This window comes from Leptonychotes weddellii, chromosome 6 (assembly GCF_054177405.1).
Source record: "Leptonychotes weddellii isolate Sample4059 chromosome 6, ASM5417740v2, whole genome shotgun sequence".
Classification (NCBI taxonomy): Eukaryota; Metazoa; Chordata; class Mammalia; order Carnivora; family Phocidae; genus Leptonychotes; species Leptonychotes weddellii.
The window spans coordinates 91,847,715-91,868,722 of record NC_138374.1 but is presented as its reverse complement, the minus strand read 5'-3'; the positions used below and the strand labels follow the sequence as shown (position 1 = coordinate 91,868,722).

Here is a 21,008-nt window from a genome sequence, read left to right as displayed (position 1 = left end):
CAGTTTGCATCGTCTCATCTGCACGTGTTTTTAACTCGCTTTTAAGTCATAAGGCATTTCTAGGTGTGGGTGTGTTCTTTTCTGAGAATACTGAAACTTCTTGTGATCAAAGACCATGTATTGGCTTTTTTGATATCTCTTGTAGTAAGGAATGGTACACCCTTGCCACTTATTAATGCATAGTCTCAGCTTAAATAAGGATCAAACAAGTACCTTATCCTTTGGGCATATCTTTGAGTTACTTTTCCGGGAAAATGGATGTGAGCTGATCTATCCATATTCTCTTGCCTGGTCCCTTTTGTGAGATAAATCTGAGAGGCCATTGGCAGAGAAAAAGAGTAAAATCTACTGAACAGAATACAATCATCTGTCTCATGTGGCTACGGAACATATGGCTAGTATTTCATTAACATCTGCCAGCCATGGACAATGCCATTGACCAATTTTTTATGCTTTTTATGTTATCAAACAATGAATTTGTAAAGCATAAATGCTTACCCAACTCAATTTATACTTCAAATTTCCAAAGGTATAAATCAAATCTTATTTACTCATTTGACCTACCAAGCAAAAACAAGACTGCCAAGGGTGGGAGCTACTGTGAAGATCGATGCCAGAAACAGTTTAGCAATAGGAGCAAGTTTTAGAACTAAGCAGGGCTTTTTGTATTACTCCAAGGCTAGTCAGCAAGGCCCTGAAGCTCTAAGGAGAAAACTGGGTTATCTGGAATAAAACAGGGTTTGCTCTAGGAGTAGTTTAAAAACCACTGTCTCCAGGGCCATCTATATCTCCATTCTACCCATCAAGGCCAACACAGCCTGACATGTGGAAGCAGGAAGGATCTCTTACTGCTCAGTCATGTGTCTCTATATATGATTACAAGAACCAGAGAGATAGCAAGGAGCTTTGATTTGTATAACAATAAATGATGATTCAATTATATAACAGGAGTATGTGAATGGGCTATTTTCAACATCTTGGAATCTAATAAGACAGATGATGTCATTACTAAGCAGAGTATGCTCAAAGAATTTATTGCCAGCCTTATAAGCATATTCTCAGATTTTTATAAACATTAATTTAAAAATCTCAAGATTTCCTTTCTATAAAGGATAGGACCCTTCTTCATAGAAAGATAAAACTTAGAGAGAAGATAACAAAACTACTCAACTCATACAAATTTGCCTTCAATTTGGCTATTGTATTATTCTGCATGTATTAAGCTGAACAGTTTGCGTTCACTGTTAAATCACAGAAAGTTTTTTTTTTTTTCCTTAAGTAGGCTCTACACCCAGTGTGAAGCCCAACACGGGGCCTGAACTCAGGACCCTGAGATCGAGACCTGAGCTCAGGTCAAGAGTTGGACACTTAACCAAATGAGCCACCCAGGCACCCCAGGTTTGTTTTCTTTCTTTTTTTTTTTTTTTTTTAAAGATTTTATTTATTTATTTGACAGAGAGAGACAGCAAGAGCAGGAACACAAGCAGGGGGAGTGGGAGAGGGAGAAGCAGGCTTCCCTCTGAGCAGGGAGCCTGATGCAAAACTCGATCCCAGAACCCTGGGATCATGACCTGAGCCGAAGGCAGACGCTTAACGACTGAACCACCCAGGCACCCCCCCAGGTTTGTTTTCTTAAATAGATGTTTTCAGGGGCTCCTGGGTGGCTCAGTCATTAAGCGTCTGCCTTTAGCTCAGGTCATGATCCGAGTCCTGGGCTCGGGCCCCGCGTCGGCTCCCTGCTAAGCGGGGAGCCTGTCTCTCCCTCTGCCTGCTGCTCCCCCTGCTTATGTTCTCTCTCTTTCTGTCAAATAAATAAATAAAAATCTAAAAAAAATAGATGTTTTCATGAATTTTATAGTGCCTTATCATGTAAAAAGTATCTTTGAGACAGGCAACAAAAAAATAAGCTGGACTTCATCAAAATAAAAAAACTTGTGTGCAAAAGACTTATCAAGAAAGTCAAAAGATAATCTACAGAATGAGAGAAAATATTTCCATAGCATGAATCTGAAAGGGGCCTGATATCCAGAATACACAAAGAACTCCTATAACTCAATAACAAGACAAACAATCCAGTTAAAAAAAAATGGGCAAAGGGCTTGAGTAGACATTTCTCTCAAAAAGATATACAAATGGCTAGGAAGCACATGAAAACTGTTCAACATCATGAGCCATTAAGGAAATGCAAATCAGAACCATAATGATATACCACTTCACGCCTACTAGGATAGTCAGAATAAAAGAAAAAAAAACACAGAAAATAATTGTTAGTTAGGTGGTAGAGAAATTAGAACTTTCACACACTGCTGGTGAGAAATGTACTGTCAATGTAAAATGGCTCAGTTACTATGGAAAACAGCACAGCGGGTCCTCAGTAAGTTCAGTACAGAAGTAGAGCATGAGCAAGCAATTCAACTTCTAGGTAAGCACCAAGCATAACTGAAAACAAGGACGCAGATACTTTTTTTTTTTAAAGATTTTATTTATTTATTTGACAGAGAGAGAGACAGCTAGAGAGGGAACACAAGCAGGGGGAGTGGAAGAGGGAGAAGCAGGCTTCCCGCTGAGCAGGGAGCCCGACGCAGGGCTCGATCCCAGGACCCTGGGATCATGACCTGAGCCGAAGGCAGGCGCTTAACGACTGAGCCACCCAGGCGCCCCAGGACGCAGATACTTTTACATCTGTGTTCACTGCAGCATTATTCACAATAGTCAAAAGGTGGAAACAATCCATGTGTCTAACAATAGATAAACGGATACACAGCATGTGGTATATACACAAAATCAATGTGTTCAGCCATAAGAAGGAATGAAGGTCTGACACAGGCTACAACATGGATGAACCTTCAAAACTTTATACTAAGTGAAATAAGCCAGACACAAAAGGACAAATATTGTATGAGTCTACTTACATGAAATAGCTAGAATAGGCAAATTCACAGAGACGGAAAATAGACTAGAGGTTATCAGGGGTTAGGAGAAATGAGGGAAATAGGAATGATCTGCTTAGTAACAGAGTTTCTGTGGGGGTAGGGAGGAAATGGGGGTAAAAAAGTTCTGGAAATAAAGAGGTGGATATAATTAATGCTGTGGAATTGTACAGTTAAAAATGGTTAAAAAGGCAAATTTTATGTTTTATATATCTTATCACAATAAAAAAATACCTTAAAAAAATACCATGAGGTACCACTTCATACCCACAAGGATGGCTAGAATTTAAACAAAACACAGAAAATAACAAGCGTTGGTGAGGATATGGAGAAACTGGGACCCTCATACATTGCTATTGGTGATGTAAAATGTTCAACTGTTGTGGAAAACAGTTTGGCAGTTCCTCAAAAAGTTAAACATAGAATGATCTATGTTTATGATAACATGACCCTATGATCCCATAATTCAACTCCTACGTATACACCAAAGATAAAGGAAAACAGGGGCGCCTGGGTGGCTCAGTTGGTTAAGCGACTGCCTTCGGCTCAGGTCATGATCCTGGAGTCCCTGGATCGAGTCCCACATCGGGCTCTCTGCTCGGCGGGGAGCCTGCTTCTCCCTCTGACCCTCCCCCCTCTCATGTGCTCTCTCTCTCTCTCTCATTCTCCCTGTCTCAAATAAATAATAAAATAAAATCTTTAAAAAAAAAAGGAAAACAGGCACTCATACAAGTATATGCACACACACATTCACAGCAGCGCTATTCACTATTCACAATGGCCGAAAGGTGGAAACAGCCCAAATGTCTAACAAGAGATGAACAGACAGACACACTGTGGTATCTACACACAGTGGAATAGTATTCAGCCATAAAAAGGGATGAAGTACTGATATGTGCTACACTGTGGATGAACCTTCAAAATGTTATGGTAAGTGAGAGAAGCAAAATACAAAAGGTCACATATTATATGATTCTATTTATATGAAATATCCAGAATAGATAAGTCCACAGGCAGAGGCAGATTTGGTGGTTGTCAGGGGTTAGGAAGAAAAAGGAAAACGGGGAGAAACTGCCTAATGGATAAGGGGTTTTACTTTGGAGGGATGAAAATGTTCTGGAACTAGACAGAGGTGATGGTTGCATGACATTGTGAAGGTACTAAATATCACTGAATTGTTCACTTTAAAATGGTCAATTTTACAGAGAATAGAATGATTACCAGGGCCTGCAGGAAATGGGAAGATGGAAATGGGCAAAGGGTACAAAATATCAGTTACATGACGATTAAGTTTAGAGACCTAATTAATGTACAGCATGGTGACTACAGTTATAATAATATATACTTGAAATTTGCTAGGAGAGTAGATCTCAAAGTGTTCTCACACCCCCACAAAACGACAGGTAACTAGGAGAGGTGATGGATATGTCAAGTCAAGATACCAAGAAGCTTAAATTGCTTTTCTTTTTCAGACAGGTATTAAATTATCCTTCAGATCAATTATGTGTTCATCAAAACATGAAGTGAATTAAGATTCCAAAATAAAACTCTTAATTATATGGGCAAAGGGCTTGAGTAGACATTTCTCTCAAAAGATACACAAATGGTTAAGAAGCACCTGAAAACTGTTCAACATCATGAGCCGTATAATTTAACTTTCTGTCTGATGCTTAGATTTCCTCAGTAATATCCCTAAAGTGACTACATATGGCTTAACATATTTAGTAATTTACTGGAACATCTCCAGGCATTCAGAGGAATTCACTAATTTTGTGGTGAACAGCTCTAATTGTTAGTTTTCCCCAATACTGAGGTGAAATGTGTATTTCTAGCAGCCTGTACTCATTAACCACGATTCTGCCCTTCTGTTCCAACTTCCACAAACAATCCTGCTCAGGAATCTGAAGACCATTCCTGTACCTCCAATATTCCCCTCCCCCAACAAGTACGATTTCCCTTGTGGTCAGTTTTATCAGCCTGAACCCTCCACTCAGTTATATTCCCAGGGTTTTAGTACCATGGTGTCCATGATTATGATCTTCTTGTTCGTGTTCTGCACTTAAAGTTCTTCCCATAGTACATCTACAGTTCCTTTACGATGACAAAATGATTTTTAAAAAACCTACATCATAGGAGTCATCAGAGTACTTTCTCTAAAACACTAAACTATGCTTCATGACAAAATCTATATTCCAATCTGAAAAGAAAAATAACAGCAGAATAGATGAGAAATACTTCTTTCTAGGATTCTTAAACTCACATTAGTGATCTTTGATCTGAAAGGGCTGATCCAAATCTCCTACTTTAAAGATCAAAAGATTCACAACTAGAAAGGTCAGAGGAATTGCCAAGTTTAAGTCATGGCCTAGTGTTGCCCTTTTTGTCAAGTCCAATTTCCTTAACATGGTCTGGTTCCTACAAATCTTCCCCAGGCTCATGTCAGGCTCTTCCCTGCTCCCCTCACCTACATTCTATCTGTTATATTTAAGTTCTTCTTTTGCTCACCTCCAAGACTTAAATATTCTTCCTCCTCTTCCCGCAATACTTTCCCCCTTACCCTCATTCTCTTCAGTGGCCTGAATCCTATTTGTCTTTTAGGTCTTCTCTGAACCCTAACTTGGATTAGTTCTCCCTATCTGTTCCCATAGAATCTAGGACCCCTAATTTAAATCAGGTCTCCCTGTATGTCCCTATAGGACCCAGGACTCCCTCTCTTCACAAAACTCATAACCTTTTTTTGGTGATTATTTGTTTAATATTTATCTTGCCTGCTAGACTGTAAACCCTGTGAAAGTAGGGACCACATTTATCTTGGTCTCTTCTGTAGCCTTAACACAAACACATTATTGTGCACAGACTATACAGCAAATATACAATTTTGCAAAGGCTTAAATTAGCTTGTAATTGCTAAAAATTTTTATTAAAATGCCATTAACTTGCTACACTACGTAGAATTCTTTTGGACCTGAATCTCATATATTACCCTTGGCCCTACTGTGTTTCATGGACACACTGTTCTAGCCAAATCTTTCTGGATCTGCCCACCAATATACTAGCTATCCATGCTAGTTACCTATACACTTGATAAAAATGCTACAAAAAATATATATTGCCTTTATATAATTGTCCTTCAAGAAACTGTCCAGAAATAATTTTTAATATAAGACACTTCTGTATCTGTGTCTGATCTTCTTCTAAACTACCGCTTTCTGAATTATCAAGGTGTCTTTTTTTCCATTAAACCAGTAAGTACTCTTAGCTTTGCTCCCAGACTTATTTGAATTAAAAGACTGCAAAGTGAGATTCAAGTCAGATGGCAAAGTTCTACATTTGAACAATAACTCCCATCACAGTATGTCTTCTCCACAGTCAGGGAAATTCAAAATAGATGGAATTGTTAACAGGTTTACTTACCCAGTGCCAGTAGGCTTGCTAGATAGAGCACAAGGCTCTCTTGCCACATATAGAGCACAAAGTCAAACATGGAACTTTTGGAATTTGGACAAACATGCTTACCTTACTATTCAAATCCCTAAAAGAAAGTGAGTAGAATCGGGTAACAGTCCTGATCATTGTTAGAGCAATCACTCACTTTCAGGATCCACACTTCAAAAATTAAGAAAGTTCTAATTATAGTGTTAATGTCTAACTTATCGCCTTCCTCAAAAACCACTGAAGTGTATTGTGTTTCAGGATTCTGATAATCAAAGGGATATATAATCAAAGGGATATTGGGTATAATAACTAATGAGTGAGTACAAAGCACAGCGCCATGAGTCTTGAATGGTGATCAAGAGCACTGCCCTCGAGCCAGAAGCCAGTGTTCAAATCCTGACCTTCCCACGTCGCCATGGTGTGTCCTTGAGCTGCTTATTTAGTCTGTGCTTCCTTTTGACACCATCTGTAGAATCAGCCCCAAATCTGCACTTACTTCCTAGAGCTGCTGGGAAGAGTAAATGAGTTAAAAAAAAAAAAAAAAAAGAATAATGTGCTAAGGGGATTAAATTTAAAAATAATAACATGTCATTCTTTTTTCTTCTGTGTCTATTTTCGTAGCATTGACAGGAAACCCGGGCTCTAACCCTGCGGGATGTGTGGACCCTGCCCTTTATGTTCCTCATTAGGTCAGTTCTCTGTTGTCTCAATTTGTGAGTAGACTGATTTCCTATTCCTCCTCCAAGTCTCCTAATCTGAAGTCCATGCAGAGTTAAGAAAGGAAACTCTTTCCCTTTGTAGGGGTACCAGACACACCAAAGGCAAGTACATTTTACTGTTATATGGGAAATTCTCTAAAAGCAGAGGAAGACCGATGGATGATCCCCATGAGCAGATGCACCACGCAGACACCGTGAGCAAGGTGGGTCAGTGCGGCACCAGCCATGCTGTCCCCACACAGTACGGTGACCGTCACATGGACCTGGCACAGTCGGGCCCAGGCCCTGAAACCAGAAGCCAGCTGAGTCCTGTGGGTTTGGTCTAAACAGGTCACAGGTGGTGAAATGTCTCAGTATGAATTCATAAAGATTTTACATAGTGTTCAAATATGTTCAATGTACAAACAGCTGCTAAGTACATAGGTGAAAAGATTGAGTAGGCTGATGGCTTCATTTCATCCAGGATGGAATCAGTACTTCTGTTTCACAGCATTTTTACTTCTGTTGCTCCCTTAACGATCATTTAAGGGAGGAGACAAGTAGCTCTTTATTGTGGAATACTAGTATCACTTCAAATTTATTTTTACAACCTTTAAGTATTTTCAATACTTTTTTCTCAAATCTGCTGAGGTTACACAGAATAGCTTCTATTATTTCCAATTTACAGAAAGAATTTTCATTCAATTACTCTATTTACATATTGAACCCATTTTGGTAGAATATCTACCATGTTTTGACCTCAGAAGGGTTGAGAAAAAGCCCTTATCTCTTGACTAGTATCTGTTCACAAATGACCTCTTTTCTCCCCTGGGTCCAGTCTCAACACCCTCTTGCCCCAAATGCGGTGCACTGAGCTCCACTTCCATCAACGATTATAAAGAGTGCTCACTTCCTGACATAATAGGTCAAAGTCCTGCTTAGGAGAAAAATGAACTTGTGAGTCCAGCCAACTCACTCATAGTCCTCTTAGTTACGTGAAATATACTCCCATCTATTCCAGCCCTCTTATCCTCCGCTCTGTATCCTTCCATCATTGGGAAGGCTGGTCATTGAAAACATCTAATTCTGGTGTGACAACCTTGAGTGCTAAGTTACACCTTGTTTTTCAAATCTTCCTCAAAGAGTTCAAATCAATGAGAAATTAGACTGCACATTTACAGATGACATTAATACTTTAAATGGAAGATATATTTCCTATCTTTTTAATAAGAAGAAAGCTGAGCAGCCTACACCCAAGAGGGAAAGCAATTTGCACCTTTCAGGCAGGAGCAATAAAAATGATCGTTTTACATGAAGGAATCGAATTAATGTAAGTGTGATTGTTAGGTTGGAGAGTACTGCAGAGCTTTTGGGCTTCTAACCAAGGATCAGATTTTAATTATTAAGGGAAATTATGCTGATTCTAGCATTAAATACTGTATGGTTTTAACACTACCTTAGATATACTGAATCCCAAATCATCAAAGTTGTTACAATCTATCAGCTTGGACTACTCTGATGGATAAATCAGTAAATACATCTGGGACCTTCCTCCCCTCCCCCTTAAAACTCTTAGGATGTAATTAGGGAAGGAAAAAATTTATTTCAAGATACCTGAATGCCCTTGTGAAGCAGGAGGATGAATGTGTTCAAGCACAGCATTAGTGACTTGGAGATTATTTTTCAAATCCTACACCCAAAGAAGAACAGCCTGAAAAGGATCTGCCACAGACTGTTCCAACAGGCCCTATAAAGGGAACACTGGGCGATTAGGATTATTCCACAAAAAGACTTCTGAGGATGCACAGTGGAGCCTAGCTTTCTAAAATGTACCATCCTTCTACACATTTCATGTGGCCAATAATTGAGATAGTGATTAGACAGGTACCTGCCAGTGAAATGTCACAAAGAGGAAAAGCGGCACATGTAATGGATATCTATCCAAAAGGTTTGTAGTAAGGTCCTTAAAGAAAAAAAATAAATAAATAAAATGGTTATGTCTCTAAAAGACCCCCATATGTTTAAGAGGAGGCCGCATTGTATAAGCCTACATTGACAATTATGTGTGATTTATGCAGGAATATGTAGCTGTTTTTATTTTCTTTCTTCCTGTAAGAAATTACAAGAATCTTTTAACAAGTGGCTGTCTTTGAAAACCACTTTGTCTGTATTTTCTAACCTAATACATATATTGATTTTCTTTGATTGTTTTAAGAACAGCAGATTCGGATTTGTTATTTGGACAGGGAAAATCTCAGAGTGGTAAAATTATGAGTAATTATTGTTTTAGATTTTATTTATATGTATTTTCCATATTTTGTATATCAACGTACTGTTTTAGTCATTAATGAGGAAAAAAAACCTTTAAGTTGCAAAAAGATCTTTAGGGAATAGACCTATTTGGCAACCTTCATTTTATTTTTTTTAATTTTTTTCTTTAATGTGTTTATTCACTCTTTTTCTAGATTGACTCATATTGTAGATTTTTGGATGTAGATATAATTATTAACATGTAAGGATATATTACCTGGGCAACCTTCACTTTAAATAAATAATATAAACACCTATTCTTTCTGTAACATGTATTAATCAACTTCATTACACCACATCCCTACTCAAAACCTTCATCTATAGAATTAAAAATATCAGTTCCTAAGCATTACACTCAAAACCATGCATGACCAACTCCCACTATCTTACTACCTTCTGGCCTTGCTCCCATATTCCAGCCAGATGGAACAAGCTGAAATTCCCAGACATGCTACCTCTCTCACTCCTGTGTGCTCTGAAAATACTATTCCTTCTATATGGAACATCTTTTCCTTCTCTCTGACCACCTGAAAAATTCCTATTTTTTTTCTTTAGAATTCTACCCCAAAGTTTCCACTTTTGAATGGCACAGTTTTATACACTGTTGGTGGAGAAAATGATATATCTCTAAAGAGAACAATTTGGCTCTATCTATCAAAATTATAAATGCACTTACCCTTCAACCCAGCAATTTCACTCCTAGGAATTTAACTTACAGTTATCCTCATACATTTGTGAAATGATGATATACAAGATTATTCACTGCAACATGGCTGGTAGCAGCAAAATATTGGAAACAACCTTATATATATGCATATACTGGGAGTTGGCTAAACACATGGAAATCCATATAGTAAAACTATCTATGCAGCTGTCAAATGAACGAGGAGTCCTTGATGTACTGACAAAAAAAATCTCCAACACATACTGTTAAATAAGAAAAGTACGGAATGGGACACCAAACATCTGTAAAAAGAGAAGGGAAGAATACATACAAATTTGCTTGTATTTGCATAAAATATTTCTGGAAGAATATCGTTAGAAAACATCACAGGACAACCGGAGTGTGTAGGAAACTTCGTTAGATGGCATTTTATAGTTGTTGAAATTTTGAAACCATGTGAATGTACTACTTACTTAAAGGTAAAATTGTAAAAGCTTAAAAACCAAAATGCTTAAAAAAAAAGTGTCCACATGTTTATGAAAGTATCTCTATTTCCCACACTCTCCCGATCATTCCTTTATTCTCTCATTAGAACCTTTACTGACGACAGGTACTATGTGCCAGGTGTTGTGGTAGGTAGAGATGGAAAATAAAAACAACCTGCAGGGAAAAGCCTCAATGCACAACTCAAAAAGCAGACAGAATATCTCATTTCAGTGAGTGCCCAGGGTGCAGGGTGTGACAGATACACAAAGAAGAGGCAGGCATCGCATACATCCTAATAGCACTCTTATCCCTGGTGCATAGTAACTGTTTACATGGCTGTCTCTTAAGCTAGATTGCCATCTCTTTGAAGCTATCTCAGAGGTTAACACAGTGCTATGCACATAGGAGATATGCATTTTAAATGAACCACTGAAAAAGATATAACAGAAATAAGCGCTGCACTTTTTAACAATTAGGAACTAATATTTTTTTTTAAGGTTTTATTATTTATTTGACAGAGAGAGACACAGCGAGAGAGGGAACACAAGCAGGGGGAGTGGGAGAGGGAGAAGCAGGCTTCCCGCAGAGCAGGGAGCCCAATGCGGGGCTCGATCCCAGGACCCTGGGACCATGACCTGAGCCAAAGGCAGACGCTTAACGACTGAGCCACCCAGGCGCCCCAGGAACTAATATTTAAGTACTTAGACTCTAACCTGATTCCACAATCAATTTTATGAGAATTTAGTATAAAGATCTAAGGATTAAAAAAAAATTGGCAGGGAGGGGCAGAGGAAGAGGGAGAGAAAGAATCTCAAGCAGGCTCCACACCCAGCATGGAGCCCCACGCTCAGAACCCTGAGATCACGACCTGGGTTGAAATCAAGAGTTGGATGCTTAACCCACTGAGCCACCCAGGCACCCCAGGATAAAAAAATTTTTAAATAACTATCCCTATCTTACGTGTACAGATATTTATGAATATATTCAACTGTCACAAACATCATCTACTATAGACCAATGATTATACCTATGTGGTGTTTCATTTTCTCCCAATACCATCAATTAAATATACACAGAGAGAACAATGCACCAGGCACAATGCTGGGCTGGTGATACAATGGTAAACAAAAACAGATACAGTCCTGCTCTCACGGATGTTACGAGTTAGTGAGAGACTAATCAAATAATCACCCAAGTTTCACAAGTATTTTTCTGTATCTTTAAGAAGGGAAAGAGAAAGAATACAAGGCATGGCCAAGATTTCTCCTAGCCAGCCATAAGGAAAGGAACATTACCTAAAACCTTTGTGTCTCAGATAATACGTTAAATGTTATGTTATGGGATTGTGAAGAGAATTCAGTGTCCTTGAGCGCTGATGGAGAAAATACCTTTATTTTCCTGAACCTCTGAAATTATCAGCTATAGATATTACAGATATTTTCATTCACATTACAGTTATTGCATATCTCAAAATATTATCTGTATTTATCACTATTTTATAGGAACCTAAGGTAGTTATTCTACTTGCTGCCATATCTTGTTATTTAATGTATTAATAAAGAAGCATATAGTACTCTATCATAAATCTGATTTTGGGGAGTTGGGGGTGGGAAAAATGGGTGAAGGTGGTCAAAAGGTACAAATGTCCAGCTATAAAGTTAAGTCCAGGGGATGAAATGTATGGTATTGTGACTATAATTAATAATACTCCATTGCAGTGGTGGGGGGTGGGGGGGTGAAATACGCAAAGGGGACAAAAAGATACAAACTTCTAGTTATAAAATAGATAGGACACAGGGATGCAGTCTACAGCAGAAGGAATATAGTTAATATTGTAACAACTTTGTATGATGACAGATGGTAGCTAGATTTATCGTGGTAATCACTTTGTAATGTATATAATGTTAAATCACTATGTTGTACGCCTGAAATTAATAGAATGTTGTACGTCAAGTCAACTACATGCCAATAGAAAATAATACTCTATTGTATATTTGAAAGTTGCTGAGAGTAGATCTTAAATGTCTCATCACAGGACCAGGAATGCCCGAAGCACTGTAGGGGAGATGAAGCTGGAGGTGGACAAGATACTTCCCAAGGGCATGGGGCCATACATGGACCTGGATGAGACAGAAGGCAGCACTGGGCTCCTGATGAACTTGGCAGTCAATGAAAAGGCAGTCCATGCAGACTTTTTAAAGGATTTTGTAGATCTCTTTGATAATGATGATATCCAGTGAGGTACAGGAGTGCGTGTGGTCAAGCCTTTGTTATGTAGTGGTCTGGTGGATCTCCTCAAAGGACAATTGCAAACGGATCTAAAGAACTTGTGGACATTACTTGAAATTAGGAGATGGTTAACCAAGAAAGAGAAGGATGGTTTTAACCATCTGTATGAGGCTTGTTAATTTCTGAATGTGACCAACTTTCATCCTTCAATTTAAAAAAAAGCGATGCCATCAAAAAAAAAAAATTCTCATCACAAGGGAAAAAATTGTAATAGGTGTGGTGCTGAATGTTAACTAGATTTATTGTGATCATTTTGCAATATATATATACATATATATACATGTCAAATCATGTTGTACAGCTAAAGTAATGTTTATATGTCAATTATACCTCAAATTTTAAATGTGATTTTTCTCTATTTTGATGACATTATTTCAATGTAATTGGTTTCCTATATAATTTTATTTGTTTTATTCTATGCATTTAAAAATAATTTTCCGATAAGGGGCCCATGGACTTAATCAGATGGCCAAGAGTCCATAACCCCAAAATTGTCAAAAATCCCTGGGCTAACAGATGGTTCAGGTTGGAATAACAAAGTTGGCATACCATAGCATGTCATTGGAGAAGAGAGTTTTCTTTCTTTTTTATTATTATTACTATTTTTAAATATTTTATTTATTTATTTGAGTGAGAAAGAGAGAGAGAGAACACAAGTGGGGTGAGGGGTAGAGGGAGAAGCAGACTCTCTGACAAGCAGGGAGCCCGACTCAGGGCTTGATCCCAGAACTCCAGGATCACAACCTGAGCTGGAGGCACAGGCCCAACCAACTGAGCCACCCAGGCGCATCTGGAGAAGAGAGTTTTCTGTTTTTAATTACCTTTGGGAGAGATGGGAAAGAAGAGTGCCAATTCACTTCAAAGTTCCAAGTAAAATGAAAAAGAATAATAGAACGGTAAGTTTGAATTTATAGTCAGGTTTTATTGTATTTTTGAGTATATGTCATTTTCTGATGACAAATCTGTGGATATGACTATAAACAAAGTATGCTACTGAGAAACACAGTATTTACATATTGTAGATAGCTACCTAACTATGATGGCCACATGAAAGGTCAATTATTACATATGTGGTAGATGACTGTTCAGCAAATAGTCACTTCCCCTCCTCTAACCTCCATGGTGGTGTATCCTTTCCTGTCCCACCATGTTGGAAATGATGCTCTGATTTGCTTTGGCCAATGGAACATGGACAGAAATCAAACTGTGCTAGCTCTGAGACCAGGCCTTTAAGAGGCGTTTCCACTGACCCTTCTGGGAATTTCTTTTTTTTTTTTTTTAACATTTCATTTATTTATTTGATAGAGAGCACAAGCAGGGAGAGCTGCAGGCAGAGGGAGAGGGAGAAGCAGGGAGCCTGAGGTGGGGCTCGATCCCAGGACCTGAGGATCATGACCTGAGCTGAACGCAGATGCTTAACTGATTGAGCCGAGGCACCCCCCCTTCTGGGAATTTCTGAACTTTTGTCATGAGAAGGACACATTCCAGATAGCCTATTGATCACGAAAGAATGGGCACTGTGGAACAGATCTAACCAAATCTGGGTTCTGAAGCTAAGTAAACTCAGCTATATCCAGCTGTGCCAGCCAAGATCAGCCAAACCCTAGCCATCCAAAGACTCATAAGACAAAGATAAATGCCGACTGTTATGTACCACAAGATTAATGGTTGTTTGTTGTGCAGCAATATCCGAATAACAAAATACACTAAGAGTGCTCTTTAAAAACTTTGTCCGATTAACTAATGCCATTCTCTAGTCCCTCCATAAAGAAATCAGATACCCTGGGCATGCTTAACTCTTGTGGTGACTAGGCCACAACTGAGTTTATGCTTAAAAAAGTTAATTGCAGGGGCGCCTGGGTGGCTCAGTCGTTAAGCGTCTGCCTTCGGCTCAGGTTATGATCCCAGGGTCCTGGGATCGAGCCCCACATCGGGCTCCCTGCTCCGCGGGAAGCCTGCTTCTCCCTCTCCCATTCCCCCTGCTTGTATTCCCTCTCTCGCTGTGTCTCTCTCTGTCAAATAAATAAATAAAATCTTTAAAAAAAAAAAAAAAGTTAATTGCATTTGTTCCCAAACATGTTTATGTTCATAAAAAGATGAATGTGGAAAAAAACTGAATTGCTATTTCTATAAAAACTAATTTGAACAATCTGGAAAGACTTTCCAAAAGTCAAATGGTGAAACAGAAAAGTCACTGTCACATTAAATGATTGCAATGCTACTATCAAAGATGTAAAAAGTTGCTAAAAAAAAAAACTCTACAAAATTTAAAGATTGCTTTGTATGTTTATTAATTTGTTGCCCTCTTAAGGAAACAAACTAGAAAGTATTATGTACTTCAGAATTCCTATTCTAAGAAAGGGCATAAAGATTCCTATAATGAAATTGATAATGAATATAGACTGATGTTTTAAGTTAAAATAAATGTTTAGGTTAATATGTACTTTTTTTTTTTTTTTTAATGCTTCATCCCCTGAGCCAACTTTTTCTATTAAGCGACTTCAGTCCTGACTGTGTCAGGTAAGTGAGCTTCTTCAGTATTTCAGCCTGACAGAAATCCTATTGTGGGCATTACAATGATCAGAGCTTCAGTATTATTTTTGCTTTGTTTTGCTGCACATCCTATTTATAAGCCAGCTTGTAGTCCTGGCATTGAGTTTGAATGTTACAATTTCATTTCATATTGAGTTTGAGCACTGTGGTGAGTTTTTGATATAATATTGGCTTCTCTAATAATTTAATCATCAGTTTAAATTTCTGTTGACCAAGCCTAAAATCTGATCCATTAGATTTTTAAAACACAAGAACATCAAATCAGGAATAAAACCTGAACTCCTTCTGACTTAAAAAGCCCTCCATCATAACCTGGTTCCCAACTTCTTCCCCAACCACGTTTCTTACCACTGTCTGCCCCTGGTGCTCACTCCACATTGTGATCCCACACTGACCTTCCTGTTTTGCTAATATATCAAACTCATTACCACTTTGGGGCCTTTCTCTCAGAGCTTTTCTCTGCCTGAGCTACTCTTTTTCCTGATTTTCCCATAGATGTCATTCAGATCTCAAATGACACCACTGAGGCCCCCAGTGACTATCCGAAATAAAGCCTCCAATTAATCCCTTTTGATGATATCACTCCATTTTAAGTCTCTGTATAATACTTCTCACTAGGTGATAAGTAATATCATTAGCTACTATTTCTGTCTGACTTCTCCCCAAAATAGTACAAGCTTCACAACTGATATGTCTTACATGTTCACACCTCGCTCCCAGGGCTTAAAAATATAGCACAGCACATAGTAGCCAGATCAATGAATATTTTTGATTATTAAATTGAATACAAACATGGATGCTAAAACAAACAAAAAACCTAGAATAAGATATTTTTCAACCACCGTGGTAAGTTAGGATTTAAAAACAGAAATAAAAAATTTAATGTGTTACATGTTTTATGTCAACTGTTTCTATAACATCTCCCCACCCCAAATATTTTGAATTGACTTACAAATCAACACCACCCCCAGTATCAAGCATAGAAAGATTAGTTCTCAAATCTCAAACAGGATTAAATGCATAAAAGTTCATAATTATTGTTACAGAAGCTGGTTCAATGATTTCATATTTATTAGCAAAACCACCTAAATAATTTTTGGATAATGAATTTCTTTATAAAGTCTGCTAAAAGTTCATCTTTTATTTCAAGATTTTTATAAAGAGAAATCAGTTTAGAATCATACAAACTCACGCACACGTGCCTCTGTGTGCAAGGTAAGCTCAAGTACTGTACTTGCATTAACTGATTTAATTCTCACAAAATCCTATTAGGTGCTTCTAATATGGTTCCAATTTTACAGATGAGAAAAATGAAGCTCTGAGAGGTCAAGGAATCTGCCAAAAGCCGGCGAGATTGCTGGAGGTGAGGTCGGATGTGACCTAGACAGTTTGGCTCCAGAGCCTGTGCCCATAGGCTCTACTCTACGCTATGTCACCTCACCTGACATGACTCAGCCAGGTTCTCCCTGAGGATTCTGGAGTTGTGACTTAGGGGTAGCAGCTGAACTCTCTGCATATGACAGAACTGTAAATCTGGATGCTATATGGCAGCCATATTCCTTGGGAATGAAGAAGCAGAAAACTTGGGTAAAGAGATAAAGGAGAGGCCAACAGAGAAGTTAATGAGGTGGCAAGAGACAGGGAGGACTCTTGCCAGCATCAGTCCGGTACCAGCCCTGCTGCCCGGCTGAACTTCTGCCCTTGTGTTTAAAGGGACACACCCTGGTGTCTGTATGGTAAGTGCCCTTTCTTGTTTAAGACAGCTCAAGATTTTATTACTTGCAACTGTAAGAACCTTAACTCATTATCAGAACTGATCAACCAAATGAGCGAAGATTTGGCTCCTGACACTAAACTGAAATTGATGGAATATAGCCAGAATGTGTACATACTAAAGAACAATTAAAAATAAAAAATGTTCAACTAATAACATTTTTAAAAAATATGGACGAATCAATTGGTCTTATGTTTTATTCGAATCAATATTTGAAATGTATATCCAGTGAAGATTCAGAAATAACTATTGATTTCATTGTTTTACCCATATTTGGCACATGGAATTGCTCTGAATTTTTTTTCTTCCTAATTTGGCATGCTAGATTACCTCAGTGTGCCAACCCAATAAGGAGGCAGTAATTTCAGAATGCTTACCCTCATCTCCCATTGATAGAACAGATAAAGTGTAGCTCCCTGAAAGAGCTCCTTCCCTTTGCCGGCACAGTGCTGCTATTTTGGTATCTGTCAGTGAAGAACAAATATCTAGTGGCAATAGAGGCTAGACGTGTGTTAGCCTGGGTAAACAGCTTTTGTTAATGGACAGTGTTCTAGCCACCGAACACCAAGTCCCTTATAGTGATAGGCGACCCAGAATTTCAAGATGTGGAAACTAGTAAAGCCAGGCCATCTTTCCTCCAACACACTTTTTTTTTTTTTTTTAAGATGTATTTATTTTAATTTTGAGAAAGAGAGAGAGCAGGGAGGAGGGGCAGAGGGAGAGAATCTCATGCAGACTCCCTGCTGAGCGCAGAGCCCAACACAAGGCTTGATCCCAGGACCCCGAGATCACGACCTGAGCTGAAACGAGAGTCCAATGCCCAGCTGAATGAACCACCCAGACGACCCTCCATTACATTCTTGATATCCAACTTTCCCATTCAAGCTGGCACAACAAACATTCCAATTATATAAAGTAGGAAGTTTACAGTAATTTTCAACTTACCTCAATAATTTACTCTTCTCATGTAAATCAGCTGCTGCTTCTTCCTAAGTAGTATTATTGTATATATATATATTGCAAGAACTAACCAACATGCGCGGACTAATTTATCACACTGCTACTGTCAAGTGTCTAAGACCAGACACTTGTCAAGTTTTCACCTGCATTGTTGTAATGCCCTTTAAAAATTTTTCCATAGGCAATGTGGCCACTGTCAGTCCATTATTCCAGATTATTGCTGCAATAATCAATACATCTACTCAGCAGATGGTTTGGCCCATATAAATCCCTCCTATTGATTCTATATTACCTTCCCACCTTCCTGAGGCTCAAACCTAAGACCCTCTGTACCATCTTCAGGGCAGAAGACTTCAAGTTTCCCACAGGACTGATATCCTGATGGTGATTCCCTAACCAAACAAAGTAATTCACCAGGGTAACCCAATGAGCCCATGTTCTCCTTTTGTCCACCCCCCTCCTTCTTCCACATCACTATGGTGCCTTATCTACTCAGTCTACTCCTTCCTTTAAGCCTTCTCCAGTTTGAACAGCCCTTTCCTTGTTAGAAGGGAGACAAATAGTAAGGGCATTCACTGTGCTAAATACTGTACAAATGCTCTCATTTAATCCATACAGAAATCCAATGAGACAGTACTACTATGTCCTTCATTCCTGAGATGAGGAAACTGAAATGTAGAGAATTTAGGTAATTTATGAATAAGTAGCAAATCTAAAACCTGAACTGGACACTGTAACTTAAAAAGCCCCTAAAGCAGTTAACCTCTTGGCCTTTGCACAAGCTGTTCCCCTGCTCAGAAAGGTCTTACCCTCTTCTACTAGTTGGCAAGCACCTGGTCAACCTTCAAAGTCTGACTTAAGAGCCCCCATCCCCTTTTGAAGGCTTCTTCCACACTGCTCAATCAGTGGTAATTATTCTTCACTTTGTTCTACCCTATCATAGCCAAGTATCACTGCTATAAATATTTATTTTGCTTCTTTTACTTGTTTGTGAGGTCTTTGGAGGAAGGGATATTCTATTTATACCAGCACATTGCAGTAAACCAAAAATGTCTGTAACGTTACGAACTGCCCTAACAGACATCAGAACGCAAAGTTCCCTCCGTAACCACTCTACAGATTAAAAAACTGAAATAATTCAGAATATAAATTAACATTTAACCTGAAATATTCAAGCTTGACAGTAAGTATGCATTGGTTATTAGGCTTGTTACCTGCTTAAATCACACATTTTGAATTTAAATACATATTCAAAGCTTCCTTTGGAATGCATAATAAATGTAACAGGTGTGATCTTTTCCGTGTATTTACACTAGTCAGCAACAGAAATAACTGGAAATGGTGGAGGAGGTAGAGAGGAATGCTGGCCATTCCTCTCTGCCACAGAAGGTCGTGACTGAGGACAACTTCGGAGACTGCCTCTCTCTATTGTTTATCACTCCTTGTGTGAGCACCTCAGGTCAGATTTAAAGATACATGTTTTGGAGGGAGAATGGGGGGAGGGCACAACCTTGTCTCAAAATGCAAGTCAGTTAATTTCAGCCAGTGAACAACCAAAGAAAAGGTAATCTTTGTTAAAGGAAAGCTGGAATACTGTGTTCAATGAGTCACCTTTCCAAATGTTTCTCAAGCCATGTTGACTATACTGGATTTTCACCTTACACACCAACTAATTTATGCTGTAATTAAAAAGTTCTTAAGTTTTGCAAGTGGTGACTCTCATCTTTTGTTTAGTTTATCTTAGTAAATACAATACTGGCCTTGGCAATTTCTTTTTTTTTTTTTAAGTAATCTCTACACCCAGCATGGGACTAGAACTCACAACCCCAAGATCAAGAGTCAAATGCTCTACTGCTCTACCGAGTGAGCCAGCCGGGAGCCCAGGTAATTTCTTGGGTGGGGGGGAGGGAGAGAAGGGAAGAGAGAGAGAGAGAGAGAGACAGAGAGAGAGGCTTGGCTTCCTTATCCTTTTTTTCTTGCCATGATTGTCTAAAGGAACCTCTATAAAGGGATTTGTGATTTTCTTGCATTATTATTCAAAGGATCAATAGGATATAGCCATATTTTTTATTTATTTTTTTATTTTATTTATTTTTTTTTTATTCATGAGAGACAGAGCGAGAGAGAAAGGCAGAGGGAGAAGCAGGCTCCCAAGGAGCAGGGAGCCCGATGCGGGACCCGACCCCAGGACCCTGAGATCATGACCCGAGCCGAAGGCAGACGCTCAACCATCTGAGCCACCCAGGCGCCCTAGCCATATTTTTTAAAGTGTAGCTTGAGACATTTCTGAAATCAATTCAGTGGAACATAACTAGCCTGTAAACAAAACAAAAAACCTGACTACATCACAAGTAGCAAAAAAAGTATTGTTCAGTTAAATTTTCTTTTAGTCTTGTGTGCACAATGGCTTGTATTTTTGTACCATGAGTCTCCACCAAAAATGTCAGAAAGCCACAGGGCTACTTATAAACAAGAAAAAATTCAGTGTCCACATCAAAACCACTGTTCTTAATGGGCTTTTTACCATTTGAGGAATCAAGATACCTTCCATTATGAAACAAAATCCAATTACAGAAAGATATTTAATTAATCCTGTACTAAGAAACCTTCTAAATACCCTTTGTAATAATCGACCTAAACCCAAAGGATTTTATATGTTAGCAAGAATGTAATTTGTTTCACAGTGCAGTAATAAATCAGATTGAGAAGTAATTTATTTCATACTGTAGGAAATCTGAGTATTTATCTCTTTCATACAATTTAAAGGGTTCATCTCAGACAAAGCAAAAAATCTAATATGGAATAAAAAGTAAATGATAAATATTTCATCTTAGCACAATTTTAGTATAACTTTTCCACATGAACCAAAACCAAATATCACCTTAAAAAGACTATACCAGTTAATTCTT

General features: G+C 38.4%; 1 protein-coding gene and 1 pseudogene across 8 annotated transcripts in view; one reads left to right on the top strand and one right to left on the bottom strand.

Annotated features, from left to right (window-relative positions):
• LOC102744208 (rab GTPase-activating protein 1-like) overlaps positions 1-21,008 on the bottom strand; it is a 359,561-nt gene that overhangs the window by 81,758 nt on the left and 256,795 nt on the right. The gene's annotated exons all lie outside the window — the stretch shown is intronic.
• On the top strand, positions 12,514-12,763 carry LOC102743587 (COP9 signalosome complex subunit 9 pseudogene; annotated as a pseudogene).